Here is an 18,374-nt window from a genome sequence, read left to right as displayed (position 1 = left end):
TAAGACAGACGATTACTTCGGACTTATCACGAACCTTTGGACGTTCGATGACATTCCAGTGATATGATTTGTCTCTATAGTATTCTGAAAATCTTCAAATTGAAACTACTATACTTTGTATAAATAGGAACGTTGAGAATAAACGAAAGGTACAACAGTAAAATAAGGTACACACGTAAGAAACTCGTACCGCTCGAGGGGTGAACAACCTCTGCGTCTTCCTGCCAGCAATTTCGAATAACGAAAACACTTCACGAGGGTAGCCATTGATCGAGAGCAAAACGGTACACGACTAAGCCACAAGGCGAACGCAGTGGGATCAGGAAATAAGGAACGTGTTTACAGGCTCGCAACCGCAACGCATCAAAGGGGTTGCACGTGTATTTCCATAGCTCGAACACTTATCGATACATGTAGCTGTATATCCAAGCGTGTGCAAGGAACTAAAGGGGAATAGGGCGAGTTGAAATTATTTCCATGAAGAAGAAAGAAAAATTGCGATTAATAATGTGGTTTTATGTTAATATCGTTCAAAAGTATCAAAAGTCCAGTGTATCAATTGCTTGGAATAAAATAAAATGATTTTTTTGTTACCTCACTGATTAACTAAGAAAATAAGATTATTTAGCCGATGACCTGATATTAAAAATGATCGAAAGTAAGAGAATAAATTTCCGGTGTCATTATCCATTTTACCAACCCTGGAACACGTCATTCGATATCCATAATGATGTTTGAAGCAAAGGAAGCAGACTCGAGCGATGGATTGTTAGGGAACTACCGTGTCCCGACCTGGTTAGAAGAATCCGTCTGTATAGGAAGTAATAAGCGAGTTGAATGGTGGTGTACTCATAATGTACGGTGATCTCCTCTCCTTCGCCTCTCTGATCTCTCTTTCTCTCGCTCTCCATACACTTTTCCCTCCCAGCTTTTCCATCCCTCGTGGATTCCATCCGTCTCTTTCCGATTCTCAGTCAGTGCACCCTTTACTCAGCCTGCATTGCCCTCCCCCCTAACCTCTTTGGCCACACGGCACGGTGCACCCTTCCCACTCTCCCATATAAGACTGCACTTAACGCATTCATTGCGCCGCCCTGCTTTGACCGGATCAATGCACTCGAATGCGCTCGGCACGCAGTATCGTTGACGCATTGCGAAATCTCGATTCCGCCCGATACGATTTCAACCGATAACGCGTAGCGACGCGGAATTTCAGCCGCTCGCGACCCTCGCCGTCGCGATCGGTCGCGATTAATCTCGTTGAACCGGGAATGTGGAGGATCAAAAAGCCGCCTCGATGTCGAAGATAATTGACAGAAAATATAGAAATATAGAAATTCCTTCGAATATTCCTTCCGAATAGAAATAACGTACAGTGAGGTAAGAATATCAAAAAAGTAAATCTGAGATTGAGTCAAGATTTAGCATTGAAACAGAGGAGAAAAGCTTTCAGAAACTTTTCCCATGAAGAACGTCAACGCCGCTGGACGGACCCTAAAGAAGAAACGTTTCGCCGGTCAACCCCTGAATAATTAACCGTCTAGCATCTTCGTCCGCGTCCAACGACGTCGATAAGCCTGTCAAAGGATGACGAGGATTCAAGAGGACGCGGACATGAATCGTACAATTTACATAGGCTCGTCCTGTCAGAAGTACGATGCAAATAAACTACCCCTCTGAAAGGTGTAAAACTCGCGATCAGACGAGAAACGGGGTAGAAACGAAAGAATTCAGCCGCAATAAGAATCTTCTTGACTCCTGCCCGTTTATCCTCCTCTACTCGTTTCTAGTCAAGGTTCCACCTTCTGTTCGTCGACGACACCGGTGCTCGTAATGCGACACTACCACCATTACCGACCGCCATTACCACCGTTCCATTTTACTCTGCCCCTAACCCACCCCATGTAAAAATCCCTCTCTTCGGGATTGCATCGTGCATTCTCTCGAGCTGCGCTCCGCGTTCCGTACCACGAGGTTCAGAGTCCGTGTAAGGACCTCCGTATGTGTTTCACCAGGTCAGGTCAACGTCCTGTCCCTGACAGCAAAAAGGGACCGAGGAAGCGATGAAAGGGATGCCGGGAGGGAGGTTGCGGAAAGAGGTGGCGTTGAAGCCGGGGATCGAAAAGGGAGAGAATAGAGAAGAAGAAGGAGGAGGAGGAGATGATGGTGGGAGAGGAAAGGAGGTTCAATCCTCCTGATACGCTGCACCCCTCTCCCTTCAATGAATGCACTTCTTCCTCTGCAACGCCGCGCCTCGGTAAAGGGTGCACTCCTGGACTGAAGCCCTGTGTACCGTTCCGTAAGGGTTGCGATTGCATTTCGCCAGCCCATGGTCGACATCGCTCTACCAGGAAACTACGGATGCCTTCTCAGGGCCGTGATTAGAAGAGAATTTTAATTACGTTTTTTCACAAATTACAGATTGAAAAATGGAGAGAGGATTTTCGATTCTAAAAATCACCTACAAATGACTCTGTCCAATGAAAATATTTATCTCCTTAAAGTACTTTGTATTTGAACAGACTTTTATAGTCTTCAGCTATTAAGAACAATTGTAATTGTTCAGAGCGAAGAAGAAAAGATCCTAACTTAACGAAATGAATTCAAAGAAGAAGCTGAAAGGTGCAAGAGCCTAAGAACGAGGAATACGATCCTGGCAGCGACCGTTAGAACAGAAAAGATGGTGAACGAGGGAAATGAAAGCGAGTGCCGATCTGCGAATTGATCCGAACAAAGATTCCCCCGTGACGTGCCCTGCCCCGCGCTGGCGCGTTCACAACACCATCAAAGGGCCTTTCACAGGAATTTTCACCTTTGGATTCACGCGAGGCGATAAGTTTCCGCGCGCGAACGAGCATCCATTTGTCACGCGGAAAAGGCTTCGCTACGAGGAACTCTAGTGCTCATGCTCATTTTTTTTTTAATGACGTAGACTACCGCTAATGGGCAGGGATCATTGGTCACAAAGGAGAATATTAAATCACAACCCCATAGGGTAGCGGAATTATTTAGCTGGAAAATTCATTCTCAACGGGTTGACGTTTTCATCGACGTTTCTACGTTGATCTCTGAACTTTTATAGCGAATATGATTGTTGAGTGTAAATGAAAGGAAAAGCAACAAATAGAATGATTAATATTCTCCATAAACCTTAAAATAATTCATCCCTAATAATTTTCATTTATCTCATTCATTATACTCGCGTACCCTTTCATTAAAAACATTCGCCAAATTCGTCCATATTCCCGTCCATCCATCAATCCCTTTAATCATCCATACACCATGGCATTGCAATCGTTGATCCGTGTTCAGAAAGCAGATACAGTATCAATCATCGCAGGACCAGTTGCAGCAATAAATCGCATTGTCGTCGAATCAATTTATCCGAATCGTTCGAACCCTATTCGTTTGTTGCATCGAATCGCAGAAATCGTTGCGTCGTTCCATCGATCGCTTAACGGTTCAATTACCACGAATTTTACGCGAAACGCAGCGAATCGAAAGCGCGAAGTTTTCATAAAGGCGAAAGGATTCGCGTGTCGCTCGCGATCTTTATTATCGAGTCGATCGGTCGCGAGTTTCAAAGCTCGAATATCACTTACCATCAAGGGTATATTGCATTCCATTGCCGGTCGATTTTTCATTCAGTAACCGGACAGAGCCGGGGGAATATTCCGTGGATGCGAGGCGTGTGCGTTTTCCGCTCGGAGACGCCCGATATCCGCGCTGAAAGCTGGAAAATCGGGTACGAGTTGCAGCGTAGAATCAATCCGTGAATTGATTCGCGACGCTTCCTAGGAAGGCTGCCGCGCCTATTCACAAGATTGCTCCGAGTCCTCTTCATTCCCTCCGACGCCGCGTGTACCTCCTTTCTTCGACGCTTTTCACGAGAAACGTCGCGTCGTCCCGTAGCGATAAATTTCCTCGCGAGGATGCGCTTTTGTGCGAGCCAACTCGCGTACGTTCGGTAGACCGGCTCGACGGCGAGCCGACAGCTTCGTTGTCGGGGATTGGAATCGCGTGAAAAATTGCCGAAGGGTGAGGGTGAACCGTTCAACGATCAGACCGTTGCAAGGTGTTTTCGATCCCGTGCGGGATGAAGCGATAAGGCGATGCGAATATCGATCAAGCTGATTTCATTCTGGATCAACCTGAAACAGAATATTGTTTCGTTGAAGTAAAAAGAAAGATGTAAAAAGGATATAAATTGAGTGCATACAAATATAGGTCAATTAATTCGAAATATCAAGTATTAAATATTAATATTTTCACCCTCGTATCCTTCTATCCCTTTCAACTTTTCCATTGATTACATACTTTTTAATTACTTGATTACATTAATTGATAAACGCCGCTCTACATCGTCCCAAAACCACCCCCTCTCAATTTTACCCCATGCGAGTCCAATTAACTTCCACTTTTCCACCCCCTGGTTCAATACCGACACCTTGAACCCCATTTATCAACGGTACACGGGTTCCTTTCGAACTGTGCCCACTCGAAACGTCCCTCGCGACGCGTTATCCCCGAAATCTCATGCAAATGACCGAAATCTGACCATCTGCAACAACAGAGCACGCTCGAGAGAGCGATTAGAAAAGATTCGAGGCAACGGTTAAATGGTCGCTGCTGGTTTCACGTTAAAACCCTGCCAACCGAAAGCTTTCCATTCACCGCCACCCTATTCGACTTCTTTTTATCCAACCTCGCTTTTCACCGGCTCTTGGAAAGCGTCGTTATACTATAAGTTTCGAAGAACCTCGTCGCTCGGATTCAGCCGATTTGTCAGGTGAAAAAGATACGGGAGGAGGGCCGCAACAGGGGTGGTTCGTTTCGAGAACGATTCCAGTAATGACGTTCCTGATCTGTCGTTCCGCGAATAACTCGATCTTCTACGAGAAATCGTCGACGCGAGGGATTCTTCCAGCGACGACGCGAATCTCTCAATGCGAACTGCGTTAGGAAATTCGTTTATAAACGAAGCTGGAGAGAATTACCGGGGAAACGCGTCGATTCGCTAAGATTTCGCGGTACCTGCTGCGAGTTTAATGATTTTACGCTCCGATGATCGCTTAGCTGTCGAAGTGATTTCGCGTTTGAATGCTGAAATACGAATGCGAAGATTCGAAAGTACAGAAAGTCGTACTTTCCTCATATGTTTCTGATAAATTAAGATCATTCTTTACTGTTATAATAATCATACAACACCACGACCCAATTAATATAATGTAAATTGCTATCAATTCAAAGCCCATTCCGATCCACTTGAAATAACCAAGTTTCATCGATAGAATCGCAAACTCCCTCGTGTATTCAACGGTATACGAAATGGAAATGCGAATGTCATGTAGATTTGATGATGCAACGCATCGTGCAGATTTAGCAGGATTCAAAGTTAATGCAATTAAACTCCTACCGAAATTACACGATAGCAGGAGCATAGGAAGAGAACGTCTCGCGTTAACAAGTATCTGTCGGCGAAACTAAAACGTTCTCAGACTCCTAATGGAACAATGATACCGTCAGGATCATTTTCCAAAAGGAAACACCTACAATTTACACCTGAGGGTTCGTGCAGTTTTAACGGCGGGAAAGTCGGTGTCGCGTTTCATCCGTCGAAATTGTCTGCGTCGCTCAGCCTGTTCGCCGACAGGTTCACGGCATCGTTATCGCTAGTAGCAGGTTACTATCTTAATTAGACTGTTAACAGGCGAGGGGTCGTCTGCCGAGCGAGATCGCGTTTCCGCGAAGCCAATCTCGGGTGCACGGTTTCTAGTGAATCAACCGAGGCTCGCCTCTGCGGTTTCAATTTCCATGCGATCGCCTCACCTCGTCTCCTCTACTCTCGCTTCGTCTTTGATACGAAGGATGAACACGCGTTCCTCGCTACTTGGCTCGCATCGATGACCCGGGGCTACCGGTTCCGACGGCTTCAATTATCGAGCACCTTGAGAAATCGGGTAAACTCTAGTGATTCAATGTATCTAGGATTAACGAGCGGAAACAGTGCTTGGAAGATGAAGAAATGTGCCATAAGATTAATAAAAAATCCGTTAAATATTTTCACAAAATCGATTCAAATAATTTCGTTTACTTCAAAAGGAATTGCTGGAGCTTGATACGAATTTAAACTGTTCTATATAGAAACGAAGGAAACGACGAGGTGAAATTCCGGTATCGAAAATTTTCCGGATACCAAGCTCGATTCGCTTCCCTAATTTCAAATTGGACACACGAACTGATGACATTTGCATTTCCATCAGAAATTCGGAATCCGGTTTCGTTGCATCGCTGCCTCTCGCGGAGTACCGGCGGTCACTGATTAAATTGGAAAGTCGGGAAAATCAGTGCGTCACGTCTGGTCCGTTGAAATTAAGGGGAATTGAACGTGAAGTGTATCGGAAACGTGTTCCACCACCATTAAGTACATTTAAAGTGAACGAGAAGATAACTAAAGTGAAAATAATCAAGAGATTCAATGTTCGTTTTTTCGTTCTCACCTGATGGAAAGATACAACGTTCCGTCAAAATGTCGTTAGACTCGCGTGGAGGTATCGTGTAAACTGGTCCACGCGGAGGGAACTAGTTCGAATCCCACTAGTGTTAACGACGAGAGGCCATTGGACAGAAGATTTATGTCGCGTTTAACACGGCTGCGCCTTTTGTCGAGCCAGTGGCAACATCACGCCTTCACGACTCCTCGAGGGGTTACATCTATCTCTCTGTCATATCGGGTTAATACGGATCTCCACCGGTCGTGGACGCTTAGCCGTGCTTGGTCCACGATTTCGTGGCTAAATCGTCTCATTAACGGGTCTCGTGGGGGGTCCCGGCTCATTTGCATCACACTCGTCTTGGAACCGGTCCAGCGACACCGTGTTAACCCACTGAGACTGTTCTTACGACTGACTATTTATTTGTCGTGAATAATGGCGACCGACACCCTGGGAAGAATCTTTATATCCCTCTGTGTACCGATCCTTCTTCGAGAAATTTCTATGCTTCATATAGTTTCTTTTTTTAATTAACATTCTGATTAGAAATTTTCTTTCCTTGGACTGATCTTAAACCTTGCAACGGGCTGGGATTTCCAGACAAACTACCCCTGTTTAGAAGAATTTTTCAATTTCATTTCGCTATTCCATTGATTCGAATTCAACATTCAATCAACATCCCCCGGGTTACGCACCCAAAACGCGTTCCATCGAAACTCGCCCTCGACGAAGATAACGCCGTCGAAAAGGGTCGCCGCGAGGAGTTTCGTCCGTTTTCCGAGCGGAAAGCACGCGGAGAGTCGTGCGCGTTTCTCAGGTCTCAACCGCCGTCGGTGAAATTATATGCGGAATCCGTTCCCTATGGAAACGAGTTTCTATGGGCTCGTGCGAAATACCGGGTGTCTTGACAAGAGCAATTTATCATGCTCGATCTGTATTTGCATACGTCGTCAAAGGGCCCCGTCGCTCACGCCGGGGACATCGTCTAGTCGAGTGCCTTTTGAAATTCGCGTGTTTGCGAATACGGCCCTCCGCGTATCTCTCTGCATCTCTTTATTTCTCTCCTCTTCCGCGTCACCCTCTTCGAACCCCCGTCTACCTCCTCCCAGAATGTATTACAGAATTTCTCTTCTTATATTTAACCCTTTGTACACTGTCGATCTACATACGTGTTCCATGAATGTTATTAGAGGGACCAAGAAGGGGTGCACGTGATTAATAATTCTTTTTGACTTGGAGGAAACAGGATTTCTAATACTTTTGCTATTTATTATTATAGGTGGTATTTTTCTTTTTAATAAATCAAATTTAATTTTAGATAACTTGGTACCAGTATTTCTAATTAGCTAAATGAAAGAATTCCAAATATTTTGGGTGATGGATTCGTATCTGTGTTTTATGTAATAATTATTGCAAATAGGAGATCGAGCCAACTTTTAATTCAATAATCCTCCTCATGAATATCCACTGACGTCTACTCTATACACAATCGAGGACCGCTTTCAGCCTTCTTCGTTTCGGCATCAAGCTCACGGCCCGCTGAAAAGGCTGCACCCATCGATGATCCCTCATCACCCTGCGAGATCAGGTTCTGACGGCGATCAGTTAAGTCTTCCGTACACGTAACGAGTTCATATCTCGCGCATCGTTTGCCTCGAACAGAGGTGAATACCGAGAGCCCCTTGTCGGCAACGTTTTGCAGCCCCTTCGCACACCTGACAGATCCAAACTGGACAGCGAAAGAAAAAAGGGGATCTGTTTGGTGACATCACGATGGTCCAGGGTACAAAAGGCTCCGATGATCAGGTAAACTGATAAGCAAATTGAAGTTAACTTTTTAAATACTTCTTGTACACTACTTTTTTGTACTTGACGCGAAGACGTCAATTGAGGTAGGTTTTCAAAGATAATTAACTGATAGTGTCTAAGTATTAGTTTGCCAAGGATAAAAACCATTAGTAATTGTACAGCAGCTCAACAGAAAAATATTCAACGTAACAAATCGTTGCACATCACGTGGTAAATCATTAATCTCCGATCACCAGCTCCTGGCTGGCTTTCAAACCGTGACGCTAGTAGGATCTTCATCCTGCACCCTTCACTCCCAGGACTGACCAGTGTCCAGTTTCGTTCCCATTCAAGTGTCCAGAACGAATCGGTATTACGGTTGTCACGCCTCTACTCGCCGGAGAACGTGCTGCAGACTCCTCGATACAGATAAGTCATGGCCTGTCGTTCCTTTTTTTTTTTTTTCTAAAAAGAACGACGAGCCCCCTCGAGAGACATCAGTGTCACTAATCTCGCGACACAATTACTTATTTACATGCTGTCCTCGTAATGCGAACGTCTTTCCAGGCTTCGTACTTGAAGAGATTCAACGACTTGTCTCCTCCAGTCAGCTGGACTGACGTGCAAGTCAATTTTACGTGAAAGGAAGCGGAATCGAGAAACCAGCGCGCACGAGTTTTTAACGTATGAAGGGTTAAACTTACAGGGTTGTAACTTGTCAAGGAAAAATTCAATACCTAGTTGAATCCTTTTATAATACCTATCTGAGCCACCTAAGTTAATTTTAGCCAACTAATCTGATAAAATAATTAAAATAAATCTACCAATAATATCCTCACCTTTTTCCATCATCTCAAAACCCTTCAACATCTTTAACATCAAATAATTTGTGCTTCAACTGCAGCATAGGCACGAATCAATCTCGCATTGTCCACCCTTAAATCCGTTCGAGAATCATCCCTAAACATGAGTCCAGCGCTAGAGGCAACATTAATCCTGCAGACATCACGCGTTCGAACGATCCGTCTTTTTCTCTTCCAATCTCTCTCAGGACGAGAAGCACGAGTATAACTTAAACGTCGCGAAATTCGACCAATCATTACTCACCGTCGCGTATCTTTCGGTTCGCCCTGTTCGCCGGAAACCCTGTTGACCGGCGAACAAACCACCCCGTCGGGTCACGCCTCTCTCGAAAGGGAGACGGTTTGGTTCGAGGTACGACGAGTCCTCGATACAGATAAGTCATGCCCGTCATTTTTCATAGCGATGCTCACGGTACCAACGGTCACTGAAACGGCCTCGTTAACACGAAGCCGGACTTTTCCAGCGACGCGAGTTTTATCTCGCGCTTCCACCCTTAATTTGATTAATCGACCTGGATCTTGACCCCCCTGCTTCGGCATTAATCACCTTCCGGTCGTATGCATACATGGCCGGGGCATTAAAGCCACGAACATGGACGCGAACGAGAACCGAGCGCCATTTGTTACGTGGCCGCTTGTTTAGAGAAAGGTTTACACACTAGACTGGCTCTTTCGTGCTCGAGCGGGAATTAATGGCGGATTAATTCGACGATCCTTGTGAAAAGGCGCGAGGGAACGAGGTGCTCGCCTTCTTTTCGAGCTAGCTACGCTGTCTTCTTTCGGTTAGGGTCACCGGTGCACCCAGGGGTGAGAATGATTTGTTTGCGGAGAACAGAGTTTTGATGGTTCGTTTCTGGTTTTTGATTCTTGCGAGATGCTCGCGCGATCATGTTTCTATGATTTATGGGGTAAAGGGGATGGTTTGATGGAATAATTAACAACCAAGGAAATAAATACATATTAGTTAACACGTTGCTGGTAATCGGCGAGTATGAATAATTGAGAGAAAAATAATTAAATAAAAACTTTAATTTGTTAGTCTCTTGAGTCTACTTGAAGAACAAGTTCTATCAAAATGAACGAGAAAGCCGATTTAAGTGTTAAACGTTCGTTCTGGTTTCGAGTTTTATTCAGCCCATCCTACCCAAGGGTTGAAACTTCTGATTTACTGACTGTTTATACCCTTTCTAACCCCAAGCTCTGCATTATAACCGTATTTATCCTAATAGAGCCGCGTGAACTATAGTAACGTTTACCGACTCCTTCATGATTTATAGGACGTGTTGTACCTTATTAACAACAAAAAAAGTTGGAAACTCGAGGCGTGTCGCATGTTTTATGATATGCAATGTTGATCGTAAAATTTCAATTCAACTGACGTTAAATAAAGTCCCGCCTCTCGAAAGGGATCCTTTCATTGTCTTGTTGTTACCCCTTTTCTATTCAACCCCTTGTCGTTACCTGTATTTTTCAATAACATAATATCAGTTATTTATTTTAACAATAAAACCGTGAAATATCGGACAAATATAATAGTTAGTAATTAGGTAGTATGCGTAAGAGCAACCGGATAGAAAAAATTAAAGGGTAAAAAAAGTGTTTTGTTAGAGTCAATATGTATAATCACCATTTCATGAAACAGCAATTATAACAGGTGTAACCTTGTTAGTTTATTCACGTAAATTATTCGGATAATGTAACTTGATTTTAATAATTATGAATGTTGCAAAATCCAGAAACATTACTCTCAGTAATTAAAAGGCCAAAAACCTCGATTTTTGACAATTTCTGTTAGACGAAAAGGATGATTGAGTTATTAGGTAGAAGTCGAGAGAAAGTCGGTAAATCAGGAAGGACTCGGAGTACGTCAAGAGGGTGAAGGAGACGACTTGCGTGGAGGTGTACGAGGAAGGAACCCGGATCTCTAGTAACAGGATGTAATTATGATCGGTGAGATACGTCACGCATAACCCCCGTATTGACATCCACAAATCACGATGTACCGTATCTCGCTAGCTCCGAACCTGATCCTCAAACTCGGACGGTCTTAACGTGGACACTAAATCCAAAATTATGTACGTGGTCCGCCGGTAGAAACGTTTACGTGAATTCCCAAGAGAAACTGAGATATTGGAAATTCATAATAGTTCAAGAAATAAATGAATTAATCAAAAGAAACTGCATTTATCTTCCTTTGATCCTATACCATTCGAAAAATATTAATCCCCTGTACGAAGCGTTTGGAAATCGAATTTTCGTTCTATTCTGAAAATAGATGAACAGCAATGGGTTAAAAAGAAATCCTTCAAATGTTAACCAGTAAACGGAAACTGTCGTCGGCAGTAATTTCCTATGCGACCGGTCGTCACGTCCGGCTAGTAATTCGAACCTGCTCAATCCGGCCCGATAATTACATTTCGCGATATGCCGAATCAGTGGATACGCGAACGGGTTGCCGTAAGGCATCCACGGAACATCCGGTCCCTGTCGATCCTCTCTCCGTTAACCCCGGATCTACGTAGCAGTCGCAGCTACCTCCTGGCGGTCAGCCTTCGATTCGCGTTTCCATCCGCTCCACTCCCTCCCGATAATGCCCCGCTCGTTTCTGTCTGGGCTTTCGTCCGCTATTAGTCGCCGCATAACGGCGGTCCACGCGATCACGTGACTGCATCGGCGGGCTAACATCAAAGCCAAAGGCATAGTTGCACTCTGGGGACGGCCTATAACACCGGCCAGGCTGCACTTCGCCCCGAATCCGACGAATCTAACCCTCGATGCCTCCGGGCCGGCTTCCTACTTCGTGTCCTCGTCATCGCGGACCGTTGCAATTCAACCCTAAATTTTAGCCATTATGGCGACGCCGACGCGACGTCTTTGACGATAAATTATCCACCCTCTAAATTCAGGGACAAGTCTTTGAATCGATGTCTTAGATAAGTCTTTTTTGGAGAACCTTTCGATAGTTTCATGGGGGTTGAAATGGGACTGATTATTAATATTTTTAAGTAAATATATTCTAACGTTTTGTAATAATAATCTGTGTATGAGAGGTTCAATTGAAGATGGTCGATGATACATATGGATTTATCAAAGCAATTTAACTCGATATCGTGTAACATGGAAACATTAGCGCTCAACTGCCCCCCGATGTATCGTTTGCAATTCGATCGCGATCTGCGTAGCATCATGGAGACGCGGCATAATCTAATCAAAGTTCATAACACTGTGCATCCCTCGACTCGTTTCATTTAACGAGCGTGCTTCGATTCAAATTGGATGCAACAACGACGAAGGAGAAATGGATTCTTTTGTCGTTGTAATTTGATGGGCTACGTGAAATTATACGGAAGTAGAACTGGACGTAACATATCGGTTGACTCGAAAGACCGGAAACGAGAATGTATTTATAGCGGGGACACGAAACAGGGCAATTTGCAGTTCAAACCTGTAATCAGAAATTAATATGGAAAAAGGAAACGGGAGGAGCTTAACATAGACTTTGTTTCCTTTCCTGTCTTTTATAATTTCAAACATTTTTTTCATTTTCAAGTATTGTCGTTATGTTTCGAACCTTCGGGACACTAATTATTTGCGTTATTATTCAACAGTATATTTTGTAATATTTTTTTACTTTCAACATAACTATGGATATAAAATTGCTGAAAATTCGCTACAAAGGTTGAATGAAAATTTTTGTTGAAGAAATAGAATTCGGTGTACGTTGAAAACGCTCGAATAATACCGAAGCGAAGGATTCTAAAAGACGAATGTTTCTTCAAAGAATGGGCAAACACTTGTGAACAACAATGTATAGATCCAAACGGCAACCATATGTCGTCTCACGCATAATGCAAAACCGTCCCCGGAGAGCTGCTATTCTCTCTTGACCCAATTTGTACCATCCAAAGAACTGACCTAGCCTATCTGCTCGCATACTTTCCTTTCTGTTATTTCCTCAAACCTACGATCCACAAAAAAAAAAGAAAAGAAACCATGCTTTCAGGAAAAAAGAAACGTTCCGTCCAGGGAACAAAATATTTTCTACTTAAGAACCAATTATTTACCAAGTTTAACGAACCAGAAAAAAAATAACCGACTGCAACCGCCGCCAACAGTTAACGATCAATCAAACATATTATAAACCTATAATTTTTCATGAAATCCAAACGAAAATCAAACCCCCACGAAGCAAACCACCCTTGATGCCCACCGTATGGTGTTCTTTTGAAATAAAAAAAAAAAAAGAGGTAGGAAATGCGAGTACTCCAGTACGGTCGAATTCAACAAGACAGAAATAACTACGTGTCAATGTAAACTATATAATTACATCGGTGCCGATCGAGGCAAAGTGTCGAGCGTGCAGTTCGTGGCCGCTCGAGGATACCCGTAAACGGCGACACGACGATTTTCGCACGATTCCCAAAGCATGCTGAGGCGTGTATGCAAGCGCACGCGCGACTGAACACGATCGTTTACCCGTTTCGCGATACGAGAACCCTGCTACCCGTTGGAATTATGCACTTACACGCTTCCGTTTCGAATTGAACGCAAAACGGTATCGAGCAGATGAAGGAAAATAGATATATAGAAAAATTAGTGCTAGAGAAGAATAACTGTGTGTCGAACAAACTATGGAAAATATTGATATCCTATTTATACCGTCATCGTAGGAGGAAACTACGGAAGAGACAAACAACAGAGGTGTGTAAACTGAAACTGATTACGCAATAAAAGGGTGAAATAAAGTTGGCAAATGACAGTCGTAAAACTAGAAAAGAAAAGTGAGAATCGACGAGAGTATAAAAGAGACGTCGGTGAAGGAAGGAATAGGAACTGAGGGACGAAGAGGGAGAGAGAGAGAATAGAACAGGCGTTTTCGCGACAATAGGCAGGATGTGCGAAGGGTTACCATTGCAAATCACAATGGTGACCGCAAAACGCGAATGACAGGTTGAATAGATGTGGCTAGAGCAACGACCCCATCGCGAGCACTATTATTACCAGGATCTTTTTCTCTTTTATTTTCAGGCTATTTCTATGGGGAAACCGCAGCTCGAGGGGTGAGTTCTTTAATTCGATATAGACAGAGAAATTGGAGAGAAAAGAGGGAGAATAGAAATAGGAAAACGAAGGTGGCTTGTCTTTACGTGAACCGGATTTTCCTAAACGATGGGCGGGGATCTCGAGTGTTTGATCAAACGATTGAACTGTCGAAACTGGCCTGTTTCGAGGAAAATGGAATCATCGATCGTACAAAAGGTACATTCAAAATATATAGATTCCCATGTCAGGCACGAGCGTTCGTAAAGTCCTTCCTCTTTAATTTTCTTCTTTTTCTTCGCAGAATTCATGAGAAATCACTGGTGCAAAATGATCGACTTTCAGCATACATTATCGCGCTATTTGGACGAGTAATACCTGTTCGTGTGTGCGATATAATATCGTCTAATGTTCCTTCGAGTGGAACATCGCAGCCCGGAGCGACAGTGAAATATGAGCACGCCTCTTTCTCCGGGCACATACGACAATGCTTTCGCCAAGCACAGAGGAGAAAGCTCAGGTGCGATGGCGCTTAATTTGAAACGCTCTACCCCGGGAAATTCGATGCTAATCACCGGCTAAAAGTACCAAAAGCGACGAGGAAAATTTTAGTTCGTCTGCGTTTATTAACGCCATCGTCCTGTGTTAATTGCATCGTTTCTGATGAACTGTTCTGCTATGAAACGCGAAGATTAAATGCTGCAGATTACTCGCATCGTTTTTCACGTTCATCTCTCGTGTCTGATGTTATAGAAACGTCTGACAGACACTCTATCTCATACGTATAAATTACTGTGAAATCTTGCATTTTATGTTTCTAAATTCTTAAGTGTTTTTATGTCATACTATTATTAGCGTTGGACAAACGACGAATTGATTAAATTCATTTCTCGGCATAGTAATAACCGTGGAAGGATAATAAAATTGTTACGAGTTTCCCGGTAGAATTCGACCGATTCGTAGAAAGAGAATTCTGCGGCCGCGAAAGGTCGTCGGATCGTCGCGTCGTCTGGAAGGACGGTGCACGAAGGTAAACGTCGACGAAAACGGATACGATAATACCTGGTCGCACGCCATCCGCGTAGGCTCACGTGAAAATAGTAAAATCTGACCTTAAAATATTCGTCGTACCGGCAGGTACTTCGCTTGATTACCCACCAACACGTGCCACCAGATATAACGGCGTCTCCATTTGTCAGCTAGACACAATATAATGCCTCGAAATCGCCCTGTCGTTAATTCACTGTCCGCCATCACGATAATACCTTGCTTATATTACCTTGTCGACGCGATACCGTCCACCGAGCTAAAATTGTTCTCTTCTGTTATACGAACACACGATCCTCGATTAAATATCCTGATACCGGCTTTCGTGATTTTCCGGTCTGTACATTTATACGCGCTTTAGTAGAAAAGAAATTGTATTTATCACTTGTAACTACAATTTGAAAAAGAAAATAATAATTACCAATTTGAAAATTCAATAAGCTACTAAGTATATTAATAGGAAATTACCGTAAATAATTTAATGAATCGTGTCAACTATATTTTAATCAAATTTGCAACAGCTCATCAATTTCCTAACTGGACGATACTGTCGCTGATAATAACGATACATCTAGTACGAGCAATAACTCAGGATTAAAAGCGATCACAGCTATGATGATGACTAATCGATGAGTGGCTGAAAACTGATCATTAACCTCTCCGTTCTAAATGGATGATTCCACGACTTGACAGTGTCCGTGATTTACATCTAGCATCGCTTTTATTGCCTCGAGCGTGCACTCCTCTTTTCCTCATACTCGATATAAAATATTATTTTCACTATTGTATCTTACAACCACGGGAAAGTCCATTGTTGCCAATAAAAAAGGAAGATAAAAAAGAACAGAACTATAATTCAACATACTTTTTCGAGATACTTATTGCTTGGCTTTAATTAATTATCGACCGGTCTATGGAGCCAGCAAAACCGACCATAATTCTCTGTTCTGCAATCACTTTTACGAGCAGGACTACGCTTCTACTCTCATCCTCCCGAAACAGAAATTCTTTTCTTCGAGCCAAGTGGACTAAACGGCACCGCGAGGCAGCAAGATTTATCTGGGCTCCATTCGCGACGAGAAAACTCGTACGACGAACAATAATATCCAGCGGCTCAATAGAGAGCCGCGGTTTCTCCGATTCCTTTTTGCCGGACCACGAGAAATATTTCCGAGCGATATTTGCTCTATAAATATGAGACGCGCGCTCTGTGTGGTCGAAACCCGTACGGAAATCGACGCCGATGGAAATATTTTTCATAAAATCCTATATCATAGAAATATTGAAGAGGATATCAAGAAAAAAATTATTGAATACCTTTTAAATATAACTAAAGATAACGTGATTTCAATTGAGGATTCAAAATAGTAATTTCACTGAATAAGTAGATATTGAAATTTCTAAGAAATTCAATTATTTTTCAAATTTCCATGCAAAGGATATAAGTACACGTGTTATGCAAATGTTTAAAGCAAAGGCTCGTATCATAAATTTCATTCTATATTTCCATGCAAATGTTCATACGTAATGGCGATCGAATGTAAACTGCAGTCAAATAAAATCGTATCTTGTAAACTCCATAAAATACAATGTTGCAAATTGAAAGAAAGCGGGATTGGATTCTTAGGAACGCTACCTAGTATCATTTACTTGCACGACGAGTTTTGAATGGTTGTTCAGCATTCTGATAATCGGGATCGCAGCCACTTGGCGATGCAACGGCAATCGCAAATACTGGAAAACGGTTCCACGGCCGATCGTTGCAGAATCCAAGTCGCGTTTCTGAACGGTGTATGTTAATTTTGTGCGCTTGTGCAAGGCGTAAATTACAGGGAGGAACAGTCGTTGAATAGCAAATAGAAGGGACGAAGAAATTGTTACTACTTTAAGAGCTCGCTGAATTTTACCGATTACTTCCATTGATTTTTGAATATTATACCTTCGATTGAAATATATTTTAAAAGATAAAGATACTGTAAATTTCTATGATTCTTGAAACGATGAAAATTCAATATATGATTTGTATCAAGATCAACAGAAAGCTCGATTAATCACGAGCTCGTAATTCCAACGAAACAAAGGCAAAACGAAATCGATGGAAAGCACAGATGAGGCAAGAGAGGAAGGCAATATTTTCTGCTCCCTTTGCAGACTTATGGCCACTCGCGTTTTACAAATACGGATCCGACGCGGAACAACAACAGTTGCCGCAATATGAGACACAGCAGTCGAGGAGATAACAGTGATTTCATTAGCGCAAATGAACTCGCGTCACGGCACTCGGCCGCTCGTTCGTCTGATTAAAAGTCATAAAATTTTTCGGCCCGGCTGCCAGCGTGTTCACTTTCCTCGCTTTTCCGTTGCGCGATCACCGTGCGAGCCAACGAGCGATCGTCACGTATCGTTCAGGAATTTTGTTCGAATCGTTAAAGTAAGCTTTTCATTCGTGGGAAAGAAAATTTCTTTTTCAGAAATAAAATTGATACCGTCGAAGGAAAATAAATTTTTCAAAGAAAATAACAGAACGAACCGTTCTATTTCGCTTAACAATGCACACTTTACGACTGCGCGATGAGCGGAGTTGATTTTGTATTCCGATTGGAACGTCAGGTTTTGTGGAATTAGCGGCTGAAGCTTCTATTGAAAATAATTCATGAATTTCTTTTGTATAAGAATTGTGAGAATTGATTCAACTTTATTATCCTCTGATAAAATTTTAGCGACAATGAAAAAATTAAGAGATGCAAGTAAACGGAAGAAAGAAACCATGAAATTTCAGATTTTTATAATTGTTAAAATATCGCGTGCTTTCTACGTTCGTGGACAAAGGATAGAGAAGAATATAGCGAGACAACAACGCGGTCGTATAAATTAAGGAAACGTGACGTGCTCCTTTATCTCGGTCGCGTGATAAAATTTTATGGAAAGTTCATTTGCAAATGGCTCGAAAGAGGAACTGGCCTGGATGGAGGAACAAGAAAGAGGAGATGTCTGCGAGGAACAGAGGGAAACAGGCATGGCCGAAACCGCGTGAAACACTTTGAATAATTCCACGATTCAAAGTCGCCGCGGGAAGGATTTTATATTTCTCGCGGTTGCTGCACCGAAACTGCATCGACGGTGCCAGCCAGACCGTCTACAT

The 18,374-nt window shown here is 43.0% G+C and overlaps 1 long non-coding RNA gene across 1 annotated transcript; it reads left to right on the top strand.

The window, feature by feature from the left end:
- The first annotated feature begins 13,526 nt into the window (after positions 1–13,526).
- Positions 13,527–16,093, top strand: LOC117600434 (uncharacterized). The gene is made up of 3 exons (XR_004580466.2): positions 13,527–13,846; positions 14,174–14,404; positions 14,490–16,093. It is a non-coding gene; the product is annotated as an uncharacterized LOC117600434 (long non-coding RNA).
- The last annotated feature ends 2,281 nt before the right edge of the window (positions 16,094–18,374 follow it).

The sequence above is a fragment of the Osmia lignaria genome, chromosome 15 (assembly GCF_051020975.1).
Source record: "Osmia lignaria lignaria isolate PbOS001 chromosome 15, iyOsmLign1, whole genome shotgun sequence".
NCBI lineage: Eukaryota > Metazoa > Arthropoda > Insecta > Hymenoptera > Megachilidae > Osmia > Osmia lignaria.
Note: the sequence above shows the minus strand (reverse complement) of the source record. Positions and strands in the feature narration are given on the sequence as shown.